The sequence below is a fragment of the Triplophysa rosa genome, linkage group LG18, assembly GCF_024868665.1.
Source record: "Triplophysa rosa linkage group LG18, Trosa_1v2, whole genome shotgun sequence".
NCBI classification, from domain to species: domain Eukaryota; kingdom Metazoa; phylum Chordata; class Actinopteri; order Cypriniformes; family Nemacheilidae; genus Triplophysa; species Triplophysa rosa.
Window position 1 is genome coordinate 14,952,811 of NC_079907.1, and position 18,420 is coordinate 14,971,230.

An 18,420-nucleotide genomic window follows, 5' to 3' on the forward strand; every position below is an offset into this window, starting at 1 on the left:
GGTCCTTACACTTACCTCTTGGATGATGGAAAAAAGTGGCATGCATCATGTCTTGCACCCGTGCCAACTAGAGAGCTGGATAATGGAATGACGGCCAATGCTGAAAACGTGATGCCCTCTCATGTTCCATTGTCTGGAAATTCAGTGTCTTCTGATGCTGGTCCAAGAGTACAACGTCAAAGACATGAGCCCGGTTGGCTAAAGGACTATGTCTATTAGTTACAGAATTTGACATGGACTTTTGCAATTTACTGTATATATATATCATATACTTACATGAAAGTCGAGTACTGAATACTAGTGAGTAGTTTGGTTCATGTTGCTTGTTGTTTGGAATATTCTTCTGCATTCAATTGGTGTGTTGCTTGGTGTAATTCATTTATGTGTGAAATTGTTGATGCATGGCAGATTTGCTGTTCTTTCTGTTTTATGTTACTTGTTGGTTACAGGAGCATCATTTAACTAAGAGGAGATTATGTGATGTTGTTGAATCAATGTACCGCTAGGTGGCACTCGATCTACTCGAGTTGCATCGAGAGGCAGAGAGAAGAAGAAGTAGAGATACGGAGCGTCTGCCTGCATGCTAAGCTGACTGCTAGATTTGTGAATAAAAGTTACTGAAAGGAATCCACGGTCTCCAGCTTCTTGTCTGCAATAAGACATAACAAAATTCATGTGTCTTTTCTGTAAGGGCAGTTTGACAGTCGCACCGGTGTGACCATTAAGAAAAACTTGTCGCACTGGCAGGAAAATTTGTCGCAAAATAAGACCATTTAGTCGCAGTCTAGCATGTCAGAGCATTGGTTATGATTTTCAGACAGATCAGGCCTTAATGAAAAAGTTGTCAATCGTTCTTTTCATCTTCTCTCATCATCCGCGGCTACATCCACTCTGTTTATCTGACGCGCCTAGGCTACTCACCTCTCTGTCCGACTGCAGCACAGCATTTTCAAACGTACACACATGTACAGGAATATCTGGACCACGGCCAATCAGAGGGGGGTCTGCCCTTCACTATCTCTGATTGGTTTAGACCACGATATGGGCCTAATGTGTCTGTTGTTGAACCACAGGGAGACTTTCGCAGAGACTTTTTTTCCCTCGAACGGCTGGTCGCACCGGTGCGACCTCAGAATTTTTTTAGTCGCACCATTGAGAAATTAGGTCGCATGTGCGACCAAATTGGTCGCACTCTAGAGCCCTGTATAGTGTCATTTCATAGCTCTGTGTGATAAACATATTCTCCCATTCACTACAACTGTGAATTAGCAATTGCAAGTTGCAAGTTCAGTTAATTTTTTTTAGATTCACAGACATGGTTACTGTGAGCTGTCATTGTGTGGAATAGAAATTCTGTGTAAAAGATATTCTCCCTTTGTGTTTGAAAAAAACCCTGAGTAAATAATGACAGTACTTTTATTTTGGGGTGAACTATTTCTTTAAAGTAGAAGAAGAAGAATTAGAAGAATGTTGTTAACAGCCCCCCCTTTCACTTGCATTGGTTACAATAGAAGTGAGTGGGGGGCTGTGCTGTTTTGTAACCAACATTTTTCAAAATATCTTCTTTTGTGTTCTGCAGAAGTAAGAAAGTCATACAGGTTTGAAATGACAAGAGGGCGTGTAAATGATGACACAATTTTCATTTTGAAGATGAACTACTCCTTTAAAGAAAGAAAATGTCAATTCTGCCATTTATAGTTGCGTTCCAATTCCCCCCAATAAATATTGTAAAGAATAAGACATACAGTGCTCCATCACTGTTATGTGCCCCAAATAATCTCCTGTAGGGCCAACGAGACCCACAATGGAGCCCAGGGGCCATCTGATGTTTCTTACAAAACTTTCATATTCTTTGAAGAATAGTGTGAAGGTCTAATTTGAATTATATAAAAGACTAAAGAATCCCATTGGATTTTAAACATCAGAATATAAAGAAATTTAATAATGCAGGATCTAAACCAAAAATAGTGACAAATAATTACATTTATCGGTAGTGTTCAATTCTTTCTCCTAAACCAGTTTATTATACAACAGACATTTCTCTCCGGTGGAAAATGTAATAGATCATTCAAAGTTGTATTTACACAGAAATACCCATCAACATTTCAATTGATTTCAAGCAGACACATACACACAGGTGTATGAACTTCAAGAAAGAAGTTAACCCTCAATCCAATTCCACAGTTTATCACAGAAGAGTCACATATGGCCTATACTACAATTACGCCTAAATCTAAATCAATATGTTTACATGTTACATTATATTTGAGTGTTTCTTTCCAAAGGTCTTAAACTTCAGCAAAAAATACCCTCTAGGAAAATACTGCAAATGGTACAACCAATATCTGTGATGCACAGAAACTGTAGTAGATTTTAAAACAGATCATTTGTTGATATACTTGCAAAGCTGCTTTGACCAGCATTCAAATGTTCATCGAACTGTAGGGCTGGGACGATATATCGTGCAATTCTTATGCTCAATTTCTCAATGAATTACGGTTAAATTCCACCACATCCGAAAGCCAGTCGGCGCTCTCGCGCAGAAACTCCAAATACGGGCGGTAAAAGAAGTACAATTTACACATGTAGTTCCAGGAAATGCCAAAGGGCATATTTTATCGCTATTGTTCAAACCTTTCAGGTATTTTTATCATAATAAAGTATATTTATAATGATGATGGTTGACGAGTGTTGCTTTTTCAAATGCACGTTATAAACGACTCGTATGCTTAATCTCGTAGTGATTTTAGATCCTGCTGAACAAAAAGCCGTAGTACACAGAAGAGCTGTGCATAAAACACAGAATCGAAGCCTTGCGATTTCAGAATCGCCCTAGACATGTCTTATAAGTGTGAAGCGCGATATATATCGTCCCAGCCCTATCGAACTGGTAACAAATTATTCTCACATTTTATAAAATATATAAATGGTTTTCACGTCCTGCTGAGCAGCTATCCACCAGAGCTCCTGCATAAAATCGCTCACTGTCATAAATTAAAATTGCCACCGGGGTCTTAATAAATCTTGCGGTAAGATTTAACTGCACAAGCATCAAGTTTTATAAATAAAAAATTGCTTGACAAATTAGCGAAATTTGCCTGATGGATCCGCCATAAACACAGGCCAAAGAGTAAGATCATCAATTACCACTTCCAAATACTCCCTTCTGGCAAACATTACTGATCAAACAAGCAAATCTACTCCGTATCAGTGCAATTGTTTGACCTGTGCCGTGGTCCTCTGAACGAACCCATTTGTCATGTTACCCACTTCAGGCACCTCCAACAACTTGAGGATGAATTGTGTAATTTTTGCACTACCAGCGGCACTAAACTGACATGTACGAATAATTAACAGGTTTCTAAACAACAGCATCTCTCTCCATTCAGGGCCATTCAAAAGAAGCTGTAATAATGTATATATTTCTACACACAACACAAGCATATAATATTTGATTTGATACATGTGGTTCTGCCAGTGTCCGTGGCGAGTGTTTTAAATGCCTCTTAAAAGTGTGAAATGGTCTTACTGTATCTTTCCCTGTCGGCTGCCTTTGAAGTCACAGCTCTGGATTATCTCTGGGACTGTGCACGTTCAGCCAATCGGGGGCCTTTTTTCTCTTCGCTCCCTTTGGGACATCAGCCTTTCGAATGGCCAACTTATAGCTCTCTCTGAACACTGAACTAAGATAGAAGAAAGTATTCTTTAATATTATAAATGACACACATCAGACTTATGAACTCACCGTCTGCAAATGAACTCGCCTCTGGCTCATTGTAATACAGAGAATTCCTCACAGTGACAACATCTCACACTACTGAGTGCTTAATAATTTAGTTAAAAAATGTTTCATCTCTTCTCTTCCAACCTTCTCCTTTTACATTTTCTCTTATTTACTTTCCTCTGTTGTTATATTTACGCCACTTTTTCCTTTGAATTCAGATATTATAGAGACATTTTGTCATTATTATAATATAGAATGACTGGAGGTAACAGGGTAGGAGGGGGATGCACATCAAAACACAACCTTGAGCCTTTGAGACTCAAACCCATGATGCAACAGCGCATTCTTTCTTGGTATTAAACATGCATTCAGAGTAAATATGTTCACCATTGCTGTTAGTAGCCTATGCTAAAACAAACCTTGTGTATATACACAAAAAGGCTGGAACAAAGGAGTAACCTTGTACACCTGTACAACAGAATGCAAGTCTAAAGAGCTATATTGGTGAACATTACATAAGATGATGAGCTTCTGTTGGGTTACATGAGCGGAATGACTGGCCAATTATGACTGTTAGCCAATGACCTGCGTCTGTAGTGAAGGTGTGACACAAAATCACACACCAACACAATCACTTACTTAGTGGCCGTATACACGAGACCGTTTTGAACTAAAAACGGAAAACTTTGTATGTGTTTTGGCTGTTCATTTACACAAAAACAGCGTTTTGGGGGACTGAAAACGTAAACCTTTGAAAACGACGGCATTATCATTTCTGTGTAAACTCTGAAGGCGACGTTTTCCAAAATGATGATGTCACGTAACAGGAGGGGAAGAACCCAATTGCAGGCAGCGGGGGATGAAGGGGTTAACAAGGATGAAAGATCACGAACAGGAACAGGAGCACGAGCAAGGGTCAGGTAACAAAAACAGCACAAGGCACAGAGGTATAAACAGAGACAGCAAACACACCACACACAATGACCAAACACAGGACAATGAAACATGAGGACTATTTAAAGGGGAGCAAATCCAGAGGGTACAGGTGCGGGACATGAACTAATTAACAAGCAATAACGAGACGAAAGGGCGGGAACAGAGACGCGACACCGGAGAGAGAGGGAATGTGGAACATAAAACAAGGGATCCTGTCGTGATTCTGCCACAAGATCAAGAAAGACATGACAAGATGAGGCAGAATCACGACAGAACCCCCGCCTTAAGGAGCGATATCCTGATGCTCCTCAAGGTGACAAACAGGACAAGACAGACTGTGACAAAGACAAGAACCAACAACACATGGTGAACAAGATCAGGGGCAGACAAAGGTGCAAGATCATGGGGTTGGGGTGACATAATAATAATAAAAAACAAGGGGGGGAACAACAGAGTTTATGGGGGGAACAGTCCTAGTCCCCGAGTGCGCTTGAGGGCACGGAGTTCTGGGGGACTTAGTTGGGGAAGTCCTGGGGGGAACAAGGCTGGGGATTGGCTGTGTCACCGGCTGGAAGGCCGGCAGATTCACCGGCTGGAAGGCCGGCTGGAAGGCCGGCTGCGACGCCTGTTGAACCGGACTGGACGCCGGCTGCACCGGGCTGGGCAACGGACTGGACAACGGACTGGACACCGGACTGGTCACCAGACTGGACACTGGCTGCATCGCCGGCTGCACCGGACTGGACACTGGCTGCACCGGACTGGACACCGGCTGCACCGGACTGGACATCAGACTGGACATTGGACTGGACACCGGCTCTACCGGACTGGACACTGGACACCGGCTGGGATGGATCTCGCGCCCCCCTCCATTGCCGCTTCTTCTTTAGCCGAGCCACCCATCTGGTGGTCGGCTGAAGGAAGGAGGTGAAGGGCACGGCTGGCTCGGGGTTGGAGGCCTCCGACGAGGACCTCCAAGAGTCCCGCCTCCCCCGTTTGCCACCGAGGCTCGCTGGTGGTGGAGAGGATGGTGTGGCGATGCCCACAACCCTGATCTTCAGGGGACGGCCCTCAGGGATCGCGACCAACGGAGATGAGTGGGTGGGTTGAGCTGAGACCCTGGACTCCGATCGATCAATGGCATACAGCCATATCGCATCAAAGTCCAGCAGTCTCAGTGACCTCCGCACGCGAGAGTGGCTCCCTGAGACCGGCGTTGAAGAGCGTCACCAACTCCTCCTCTCCAAACACCATCTCCTCTGCGACTTCGAGGAACCGGCCTGCATAGTCATCTATGTCTCCGGTTCCCTGGGGAATGCCGCAGAGGAGACGAGCCTGGCGGGAATGAACAGCGTCCATGCTGCCTGCTGGGTCTTTTTGTGGTTCGGTCATTCTGTCACGTAACAGGAGGGGAAGAACCCAATTGCAGGCAGCGGGGGATGAAGGGGTTAACAAGGATGAAAGCTCACGAACAGGAACAGGAACACGAGCAAGGGTCAGGTAACAAAAAACAGAACAAGGCACAGAAGTATAAACAGAGACAGCAAACACACCACACTTCTGTATACTTCTGTGCCTTGTGCTGTTTTTTGTTACCTGACCCTTGCTCGTGTTCCTGTTCCTGTTCGTGAGCTTTCATCCTTGTTAACCTTATCCTTGTTAAGAGGGAACAGGTGCGGGACATGTACTAATTAACAAGCAATAATGAGACGAAAGGGCGGGAACAGAGACGCGACACTCAGAGAGAGGGAATGTGGAAGGCCGAAACTTCTCTCTCCACATAAAACAAGGGGTTCTGTCGTGATTCTGCCTCATCTTGTCATGTCTTTCTTGATCTTGTGGCAGAATCATGACAGGATCCCTTGTTTTATGGGATCCAGCCGGCGATCCAGCCGATGTCCCAGCCGGTGATGCAGCCGGCGCCCTGTCCGGTGCAGCCGGCGTCCAGTCCGGTGCAGCCGGCATCCCAGCCGGTGATCAAGCCGGCCTTCCAGCCGGTGCAGCCGCCCGCCTTCAAGCCGGTGCAGCCGCCGGCCTTCCAGCCGGTGCAGCAGCCGGCCCTCCAGCCGGTGCAGCAGCCGGCCTCCCAGCCGGCACCCAGCTTTGTCCCGCAGACGTGCCAGCAGGCGGTCCCCCCCAGGACTCCCCCCTAGGTCCCCCAGGACTCCGCGCCCTCGAGCGCAGCCGGGGACTAGGACTGTTCCCCCCACCAGCTCTTGTCTGTCCCCACCCCCCCTCCCATGCTTGTTATTTTTATTATCACATCCTAATCCTGTCGTTTTGTATTCCTGTCTACCCTTGATATTATTTGCCATGTTTTGCCTTGTTTTGTCTGTCACCCACTCTGTCTTGTCTTGTCCGTCTACTCCTTGGTGAGCACCTGGTGGTGCTCATTAAAGGGGGGGGGGGGGCTTCTGTCATGGCTCTGCCTCACTTAGTCATGTTTTTCTTGGTCCTGTGGCAGAGTCATGACAAAGCCTTTGGTTATGTTTGGAGAGAAACATATTATTGTCCTTTTGACAATAATATGCGTTCTCTCCAGTGTCTCGTCATTGGCCCCGCCCCTCTCGTTTCCTGTATTGTTTCCCGGTCGTGTTTGATTACCCTCACCTGCCCTGTGTCGTTATCCTTCGTTTGTCTTCCCTATTTAATGCCCTCATGTTTCTTTGTCTTGTGCGCTTGGATTGCGTATGTTGTGCTTGTGTTCATGTTCGTTCGTGCCCCGTACCTCTCCATGTGAGTGTTCTCCGTGCCTTGTGTTGAGTTTTCTTGTGCTTGTACCTTGCCTGTTATTAGACGTTGTGTCGTGTTATGTTTTAGTTATTTTTGTCCTGTTGTTTTTGCCCCATCGAGGGAAGTGTTTTGTTTTCAGTTCTTTTATACATTAGTCGTGTCCTCGTTACCCCCTCGTGGGTGTTTTGTTTCGATTTATTGTTTTGTATTAATAAATCTGTTAAAACCCCTTCATTGCCACTGCCTGCACTTGGGTTCTTCCTGCCTCATCCGTGACAACTTTCCCACCGTTTAACTGTGTAAACATGCGCTAGACAGACGGGTTTCAACCGGCCCGCATCTCCTGCGTCTGCAGCGCCTTCGCGCATAAAAGCACTAGTGTTTGCGATACGCGCTACAAGCAGGGCTTTGGGAGCGTGCGGCTGAACAGCAGCTGAGCTGACTGTACCACAAGTACAGTATAGCAACTGCAAGTTCATATTATGTTATTTTAAATACCTCACAGGCAAACCTCTTAAAAAACGGATCATCTGTCTCTTACATATATGCATTGTAAGCATAAAACATTATGTGTTTATGTAGTTTTAACTGTTTCTCTGTAGGCTATGTTCAGTCAGTGGAGGAAGGAGGATTGACGGTGTGAAATGAGCGCCACCTCTGCTAACAATAGCATATGCAAAAGCATATAGAGAAACAACCACAGCTCTTTACTAAAAGCTACACCTGTTAAGAACACAAAGCATAAATTTTGTGCAATTGCTGCCTCTCATTTGACTTTGTGACCAAACATTTTGGTGTTTTAACATATTGTTTATTACTGCATGATATAATTAATTAAAATAGAAGTTTAATGTGTTTCATAAAGTACAAGCTGATTTTATAATGCCTACATTTTTTGCATTTTGTGTTAAGGTGAATAAAAGACAATTTCATCATTGAGGATTTCTTTGAAAAAAGTCTAAAAATCTCGTCTCGTCTCGTTCTTGTGAACCCAGTCTCGTGTCTTGTCACACCCCTCTTAAATTGTGGTTACAGTGGCTTAACTATAGTGGCCATTTTATTTGTTTTAATTAAAAGTTTATTTTCATAAGGGGACACTGTAGTATCTGGGAATTTTACTACACTTTACTTTAGTAAATACAATGGTATAAGCTATAGCAGGGCTAGTCAAGAACCTGTTCATAATTTTAAATGAATCCTGAATTATTAACTTACATTTCTACACAATTGCCTGTTCATTCATGTTGAGGCACAATAGCAACAAACAACAGACATTATATTAAATCACTTAAAGCATGATGTTGTTGTTGGTGCTGGTAGTCCAGTGTACTGTATGCCAACACGTTGTTCAGAAGCACTTTGGGCCCTCTCTCTGTTCCCCTTTCTCTCATCCCGTAATTTCCCGTCTCTCTCTTTCAACTGTTCCTGGATGGGATCCTGCAGAGTTTATTTCCAACCCTAATCAAACACACCTGGCCAAGCTAACCATTCAGGATTCATTTAAAATTATGAACAGGTGCTTGACTAGCCCTGCTATAGCGTATACAATAGTATTTACTAACGTAAAGTGTAGTAAAATTCCCAGATACTACAGTGTTCCCTTATGAAATTAAACTTTCAATTAAAACAAATAAAATGGCCACTATAGTTAAGCCATTGTGACCACAATTTAACCATGGTGTTGTTACAGTATAACCAGAGTTAACCATGGTATTTGTAGTGGAACTGTGGTCATACAAATCTGCCAAAAAACATGGTTTCTTTCTACACTTACAAAATGATAAAATCGCGGTTGATTTCCTTAAGGGCTTTTAAATCCCACTATCCACCTTATTTTTGGCGTAAATGTGGGCGCCGCCATCTTTGAGCTGTTTGTGTTTAGACTTCCGGTGAGCCACTATAGCTAATGACAGTCGTATTGTTAGTGAGACAAGTGTGCTGTTTTGACTGGCAAGTTAATATTTATTATGGAACCCAAAGGTACAAGCGTAATGTGTGCAGTTAGAGGTTGCCATAATAGCCGGTACAAATGCAAAAAGTGTCAACAAAACATTTGCTTTGACCATAATACACGCACCAGAGCTGAATCTGGATGTCGCGCACCCTATGATCTGCATTCATTATTCATTAGCCTACTGGATTCCCTTTCTCCTGGACAATTGACCTACTTGACTACAATTACTAATAAACTATTATTAACGTTTATTAATAAATGTTAAAAGGCAGGAGTTTACGGGGAGAGTTAGCACAACTAAAACAGTATAGTGGTATAATAATATTAGCAGCAGCTAAAATGTAGCTGTTAGTATGTATTTATCAGTTAAAAACTTAATAGGCTAAAGCAAACCTACCTGCAAGAGGATCGCAGCTGCATGACTAACAGTTACAGGACTTGCCCTGTTATATTACATTTTCATTAATTTAGCAGACGCTTTTATCCAAAGAACATTTAACATTTTGTCAACACGCTATACAGTAGGCTATTGCTGCTAGCCTTTACCAGGCCATGTTACTAGGAGGGTTAAAGCTGAAGCAAGCAAGGGAGAGAATGAATAACATGAATCATTGTCTTTATTTAATAGACATAAAAACATAAAGTTATTGGTTAGTATTAGGGCTGTGCAATTAATCGAAAATTAATTGTAATCGTCAATTTTGGCTTCAACAATTACAAAAACAAAATAATCGAGGTAAAACGATTATTGTGCCACATTCCATTTTGCAAGGATCCTCTCTTTTCTCGTGGTATAAATCCACAGCGCACCCCTTTCCTTACAGTGGTTCAGCTGTGCTATTTCTTTACATTTATTTTTCAGTTGAATTCACAGTTTAAAAGCAAAGTTATTTATTTTCTATGTTGTTTTAAAAGTTAATGAGTAATCGTGTTAAATAATCGGGATCTCAATATTGGCCAAAATAATTGTGATTATTTTTTTTGTCATAATCGAGCAGCCCTAGTTAGTATGTTTTGAGTTGTTTTTAAAAAGTTGTGATGGATGCTGCACTCTGTGCTCGACTGCCATGTCTGAAGCAAGACACGCCCCCTCATTACCATATGGACACAGAAATGTGAAAATAAATAAATAAATGTGGAAATACAAATATATTAGCATAAATGCATAAAAGAAATATAAAAATGTACAAAAAAAATGTTTAAATAAATAAATAATATACGTTTAAGTATCAATTTTTTATTAATTTTTGCTATTTTTAGAAAATTAATTTCTGTATTTATTTATTATTTTCGATTTTTTTACATTCTTAATGGATTTATTTTTGTATTTATTTATTTTTAATTTTGGCAGGATTGGGCTTCCATACCAGAGAAGACATAGTATTTATATACACAAACTATAAACGCACATACACGCCGACAAAGTGTATTAAAAGCGCTTTTAGCTTAAAACAGGGTATGCATATGTGCGCAGGCACGTAGAGTTTCTTTATAGCACAATAGCGCCATACACTGGCCCGGCATGCATTTTTACTCGTTTTCCCAGATCTATGTAAATGCAGATCGTTTTGATAACGCTGTTGTGTGTACGTGAAACTTTTCAGTTTTCATTGTGTAAACGTACTATTAGTTTTGAATGGTTTTGACGCTATCCACGCAAATTCGAATCCACCTTTCTGCAAGTGTGTATCCTACTTTGCTTTGTCGAAACAGAATGAAGTAATGGACTGTAAATAAGTCAGACTTGAGATGTCAAGGCTGTAGCTAAAACGCCAAATGGAGTAACATTTATTAGGGATTCCTCAAGTAGAATGGATTTCAGTGACGGCACTAAATTAGAGACGGTAAAAGGGAGTGGATACACTATCATTGGTCTTAAAAAGTGGGTGGATCCTGTCCCACCCACATACAGTGGTTCTGACCCCATACTTTATAGTTTAATAATTGAAGAGTTAATTTGCAAAAACAGATAACACGGTTTAAAAAGAAAAAAAATATTGTGAATTCCAATGAATATCAATCAAACTGTAGTTGAGTTGTTTTGATTAAGTAATAATAACTTAACAAAAAAAAACAGCTAACTAACATAATAAAACAGATAAAAACATAATGAATGTTTTTAAAACAGAGAATCTGTTTTTGCAAATAAACTATTAAATTATAGACATCAAACATTTATACCCTAAATGTAAACAAAGTATAAACAAAGTTTTAGAATGTAATACATTTTTATGTTATTGTCACTGGAAAAAACTACACAATATGAAATATATAACATTCAGTGTGAGAAAAGCATGTGAGGAACTGCAATCCACATGGCTGCTTACATTGGCCCTAAAGGGGAAATAAATCCATAACAAGACTCTTAAAGCACACATTCATGCATTATTTTATAGAAGAACGTATTAACAGGGAATTGTATGTTTTGGTTCATTCAAGCAAAACTCTTCACTCCATTTGAATTAATCATTTATCCACCATATGAGTGATGGCAACAAACCCTGATTTTGAATGTATTATAACAGGACATTTTTCAAAAAACAAGGTGCATATATAAGTTTGCTTAGTTACCTTTCATAAATACCGCTATGTTTACATGTGTATCTCAGATTTAGATTTTCTTTATGTTCTACAATAATTTTTCTCCCACTTTCTACTCTCCTTAATGCATTCTATGTATTCTATAATGCAAGTGCAAACAGCTCTTGGCGAAGCTCTCCACCTCTCAATAATTGAAAAAGCAGACCATATTCCATATATTTCCATCAGACTGTCATCAAGATGAAAGTTGGCATAAATGCAAAGAAAAAAACCCGTAGAAATGACCAGATACAGTATGTATAGAGATACTGTATTCATAGACGGCAAGTTAGTGACCCCGTCAAATATCATCTGATTTTCATTCACAATTAAACTCACAACATCAATAGCAGAATTGTCAAATAAATCGTCCACTTGCTTGTCAGCACATCAATACATTTTCTCTTCTCCGTTAAAGTAATAGTTCACCCAAAAATGAAAATTCTTTCATGATTTACTTACCCTCATCTTTCTTCTGCTGAACAAATGGAATATATTTTGAAGAATGTTGGTTACCCGAACAACGGCGCTACCCATGCAGGGCTCCAGACTAACTTTTTTTACTAGGAGCACCGTAGCCCCTGACTGAAATGTTTAGGAGCGCAAGCAAAAAATATAGGGGCACACCTTAAATCAGCCTGCAATGCAATTATTCAATTATTTTCCCCAAAATAACTGTATTTACTGATACTGACAAGTTTGATGACCGCAGATTTGGTTCTGCTTTTTTTAAAAGAGGCAGAGTCTACAGAGAAGCTTTGTTCTTGCTGCTAAATAGAGAGACTAATCTGAATTCATTTGAACCAACAGAAATTGTGGTTTTCAAAAAGTATATATTTAATTGTTAACAGTGTTACATGAAATTTTTAAAAAAGTAAAAATGAAAGGTCTTGTGTTATTACGTTCTTACGATGATTTTATTGTGTTTTAGGGACACTTTTCCTCATGTTCACACAACACATGTAAATATAACGTCAAATAAAACTTAATAAGAGCATTCGCCTGTCCTTCGTTCTTGCTGTGAACAGATATGAAACGATCCAACGCTGTCTCGCGTAATCAACAGATAAATGACGTTTCCTGAACTCTTCCGCGGTTAGTTTCATTTTAAACGTCTCATATATCAAATTGTTCGTCCTCAGGCTCAAGAAATCCGTCACAGCAAACAGCTACTCGTAGTAATTCGCTCACGTTGTGTGTGTGTTAACTTGTCAATGACAACCTGGATTGTGCGTGTCCGCGACAGCGGGAAACATCAGTGACGCGAGTGTCCCGCGCAGTTGACTATCACACGCAGCCTGCACTGGTGGCGGGCTCGCATTCTACTCGTCTTTCCACATGAAATAACAACTAGACGAAATTCCAAATTTGCAGGTTGCACATGCGCGAGTACTTGTAAAAAATGCTCGCGCTGTCTCGAAAACTAGTCGACCATTTCGTCGCAGTCTGGAGCCCTGCCCTGGACTTTCATTGGTTTTGTGTCATTACAGTGAATGGGTACCGCCATGGTTAGGTTACCAAAAATTTTCAATATTATTTTCTCAGAACTATTCAAAAGATGTTGTTCCAGCAACACGTCTTATACCGTCATGCAGCACGTTCTAAAACAAACATGTCCATGCACATATGGACCATCACAAACACTATGGGCCTTGTTATCAATGTTTCTCACCTCAACTGATGAGGATGTAAATGCGTCACATCTGTCTTCATTAGCCATCTAAACACTGAGTGTACTCCTCACCCACACAGTTCAGGCAGAGCGGCTCTTCTAAACTACTGAACGAGTAGCATTACAGTTAGGCTAATGACTCTCCGCGAAATGAATCAGCCAACTTCCTCTCTCTGCCCACCACACGAAACTGTAAGTCAGAACTTAATAGCGGGGCAGGTTGCAGGACATGCTGGGTTGCCATGGAGCTCTAATGATACGTTATTGAGGGGTGAATACACGGCGATGGGGCCTCGCGGGCAATGGGATTAGCCCATTGATTTCAGACAGTGGCCTACACCCTTTTAGGAGGAGTTTTGGAACGTTGCGAATAATCAGATTAAATTTAGGTTGTTGTACGTTATGCCATATACACGTACTGTAAAAGAAATTACGATGGGTTCAGGGGTTATTTTCTCATCAAGGGCACCTTCTGTGTCGCCGGCTCTCTTTCGACTGACGGAGTCGTTTGTCAAGTGGTGGAAAAAAGAATTTAGTCACCATTTCCCCCCTAGTGAAACGCACCTGTTTAACCTGTGAGGTCTCATTGAGCTCCCACAATGTCAGGCTTGATTTTAAGACTAACCTGCTGGGAAACTTGGCATGGATACTTTTGTTTGACAGAACAACGTACTGGTACTATCGAGCATCTGACTGTCTGCATTTGTTTTGCGGTGCTTGTGCTTAAGAATATTAAACAAGCGACCCCCCAGGTGCCTCGGCGCGTACGGCAAACCCTAATGAATTTTTAAACATGCCGTCAGTCACAGAGCATCGCAGGATCGATAGAGAACAGCACAAAACTTCGGGAAACCGTACTGATTACATCGCCACAGGCAGATTTCACAGTTTGAGGCATTTCTCTTTTTGATTTCTCTTTGTTTACTCCCCGCCAGAGCTCGTGGCTGATGCGCGAGTGTGGCAGCCGGGGGTGCTCTTCACGAAAGGCCGAACACGTGCTCAAAACAAACACCGCGAAGCATCTGTTCTCATTCAGGCGAGAATAGGTGAATCATTTGCGCTGTGATCACTGTTCTGTGTAGATTAAAGGTTTGATGAATTCAGGTTTTTAGCTGTTAGTTGTTGGAACTGCGGTGAAAAATGGGCACAATCATCTGGCTTGACTAAATGGAGCTGTTCAGCCATGACGTCAATTTGTAGGCCAACCCAGAAAGCTAATTCGACATGAACTCCCTTTGGAATATACAGCAAAATGAGATTTTAGCATAGAAGTTTTTGATTTATGTGTGGAATAAGGTTTGTGGTTAACCTGCAGCAGTTTCAAAAATCGCATATGAAGTATAAACTTGTTTTTTATGTAGAACCAAAAATCTAAGTAATGTTAAATGTGGGCTTAATAAATTCCGACTGATTAAAGTCAGCATGAAATGGAAGGTGAGATGGTCTTTTAGTCCCTTTGGAACATGAAGCCATGAGTAACAGCTTTTGGAATAAGAAATAAATGTAGGATGGGATTTGCTCTCATCCTTTGGGAATTGTCTGGATCATTGGAAGCCTGACCATTAGACAGTCAAAATAGTCCCACCCTCACACAGAGACATGCATAATAAAGAGATGTCTTAGCGAGGGGCAGGGCAGGTTAATGATTCTGATTAAAGATGAGCACATGAATTAAAAAAGACTTGCATAAATAAATAATTTATAACAAACAGTGCAATATTCCATTAAAATTGTGAATTATTATTTTTAGGTGACTTAAAAGCTTTTTTATAAGCTTACTGTGGTGAATTGATTTAAGGTAAGGAAAGAGTTTGGAACATACTTGCATAATAACTGTTTTTTGTATATTTTTAACCAAAAAAAGATTACAGACTGCACCTTTAAAAGAGTTTCAGGGATTACTTTTTTTGTAGGCCAACCTGGATGTTAGCGCCGCACTGTTTAACCAAAAGCCTATGTATTTTTCCCATAGACTTTTGAAAGATAGCGAAAATTAAGATTTGTGCCCATGTTGCATTATTTGTGAGATTTATATGCATGATGACGTCTACCATCCCCGCTAAAATATGCAGTCGCTTTTAGCAACATGTCAGAAATCATCGTTTTAAAACAGAATAAAGGTTTAAAAATATATATAATGGTGTATTATGTCAGATTAAAACTTGAAAATATTTAGAGGTTTTGTTAACCACGAATCTTATCTCAGGCAGTCAACCAAAAACCCATTCCAAATTTGGGGGCGATCGCCTCTGGGTTTTGCATACAAAAACATGTTATCCCTGTGGCACTCTATGACTAGCTAACTGCAAAAATTCAACATTCCCACTATTTTTGCTTCGTGCTCCATGCCACTAGTTGTCAGTCCAAGGAGGCTCCCCTTTCAGCCAGCATAACATAAACAAATACCAGATACACCTTTTACCAGAAACTTTATTTCACTCATAAATCAAAACCACTTTTCAAAAAACCCATTAGAAATTCCAGAGGGGACCCACGGCTTGAAAATGCGAATATTTCCCGGGATTCAGCGCTACGAAGAGATAAGCTCTATTAAAGATAATAATGGGAGTAAATTGCAACGTTTCCACATACACAACCTCATCTAGCTTTCCTACACCTATTACAAGCCCTCTTGCTTTTTATCATCCATCTGCTATTAAACTGCGGAGACAGAGAGTGGGTTGAGTGATGAACGAGAGCAGAGAAGGGTCGGTAAAACCAGGTAAGTACCGAAAACACACCATCAGCGGGAGGGATGATCAACAACACTTTACAAACCACTGAGAGCATTTTGGTAACAGTGTGTTCATTATTCCTGTGGAGTAAACACAGCGAGGGTTCGCTCAGTGCTTTTCACCCGCACACCCCCACCTATCTAATTTTCCCCCTTCATCCATCTCGCTCTGCGTTGGCTTTAACTCATTGTGTTTTGAACGCAGGTATTGAATTGCAGCCCCCACCGACGTATTGTACTTATTATCGAGCACTCACAACAGTCATCTGCAAGAGCTTGCTGCCAACACCTGCTGTGCTGTTGTCATCAGCTACAGGTTTCGTTTATGGCTAAGAGTTCAACTGGGTTTGAAACACAATGAGGCGCATGCCGACCACTCAAGTGCACAGATACTCGAATTATTCAGCTAAAGGCCTGTTAGAGAAAATATATATAATATGTGGGATTTAATTTAAGGTGAGAGCCTTTTGAAGTAAGCGTGCTTTTAACAGTTAACTTGAGTGTGATAAACATGCAGTTTAATATAATTTCTGTCTTAAGGGGAGGAAAAAGTGGAACGCAGAATAATTTCCATTGAAATAATGTATGTGTACGTGCGTGAAAGTCTGAGTGCACAAGGGGAATCTATAATTAAGCGAACCGTTTGACTTTATTATCTACTGGTCCCGGAAGATTAATGGAGTTGGTTAGCACTTTAGTGGGAAAACTCAATTAGCTGTTATGGTGCGAGCTGCGGTGAACTGACATAACCACTGTGCATCCCTTAAAATACAACAAACACATTCTGTACGGGAATATTGTTCTGTTCCAAAATCTATTGTGATGTGCCGACTGACTACATGTGAAGCTGTTCTAACACCAGGCCAGAATCTCTTCCTGTTTCAGTTTTTTGTGGAGGAGGTAGCTAAACATATTGGTTCTTTTCTAAATGTTGGTTGTATTTTGTTCTAATGTTGTGTGTTAAAAATGAAACAAGAAGTGCTTCTGGACCAGAGTTGCTTACATCCTGCAAAATGGTTTTTAGGATCTCGTAAGTGAATCATTTGTAAAACTCTACATAGACGGCAATTCTAAACTGAGTACAAACAGCACTCCGTAGCAGGTAACTTAAGTGATAGTTAACCCAAAAATAAAAATTATGTAATCATTTACTCGCCCTCTTATCATTTCAAACCTGTATGACTTTCTTTCTTCCGCAGAACACAAAAGAAGATATTTTGAAAAATGTTGTTAACTGGACCCAATTTACTTGCATTGGTTTTGTGTCCCTACAGTAGAAGTGAATGGGGGCCAGTGCTGATCGGTTACCAACTTTCATTCATAATATCTTCTTTTGTGCTCTGTGGAAAAAAGAAAGTCATAAAGGTTTGAAATGACAAGAGGGTAAGTAAATAATGACAGAATTTTCATTTTTGGGTGAACTTTCCCTTTAATTCCTGTTGTCTTGTTTTTGTAAAATATTCTATATTTTATTTTCATATTTTCATATATTTTTTATTTACACAAATTCGTAACTTTATGGGTTAAATATGAACAAAAATCAGTGTCGAAATGTCTCCTTACCTTACCTGGTTCACAATGATATAATAAATGCTTATAATAATGAATTATAATTTGAGCTGAAGAAAAGTATGTAAAGTAACCTGCAATGTTATGTTTCAAACAGAGATGGCGATATAGAAGAACACTATGGACTGCAACTTGAAGTATTTTGATATTTTTCAGCATGTATTCAAATACATTTATTTATATTCAGTATTTAGCTCCATATTGGATTTGTTGTCAGATAGCTGGGTTATCGTATGGGATTCTTTTTGTGCCAATAAAAATGAACGCACAATTTTAAGCAGCGAAACAAAAATATACATGGATAAAGAATAAAAACACTCTGATAATAAAAACAATAAACTCAAGTATAAAAATTTTGAACGGTTTTCAAATTTTTTATTCTTAACTTTTCCTTTTTGCTAATCATAGTTTATGAATTTGCGAAGTGCTATTTATATGCAGTGCAGAATCGCTGCTTTTTACATGTAGAGCTATTGGGGAGTTTTTTTCTTTTGTGTTTGAAAGATACATGCAAACCA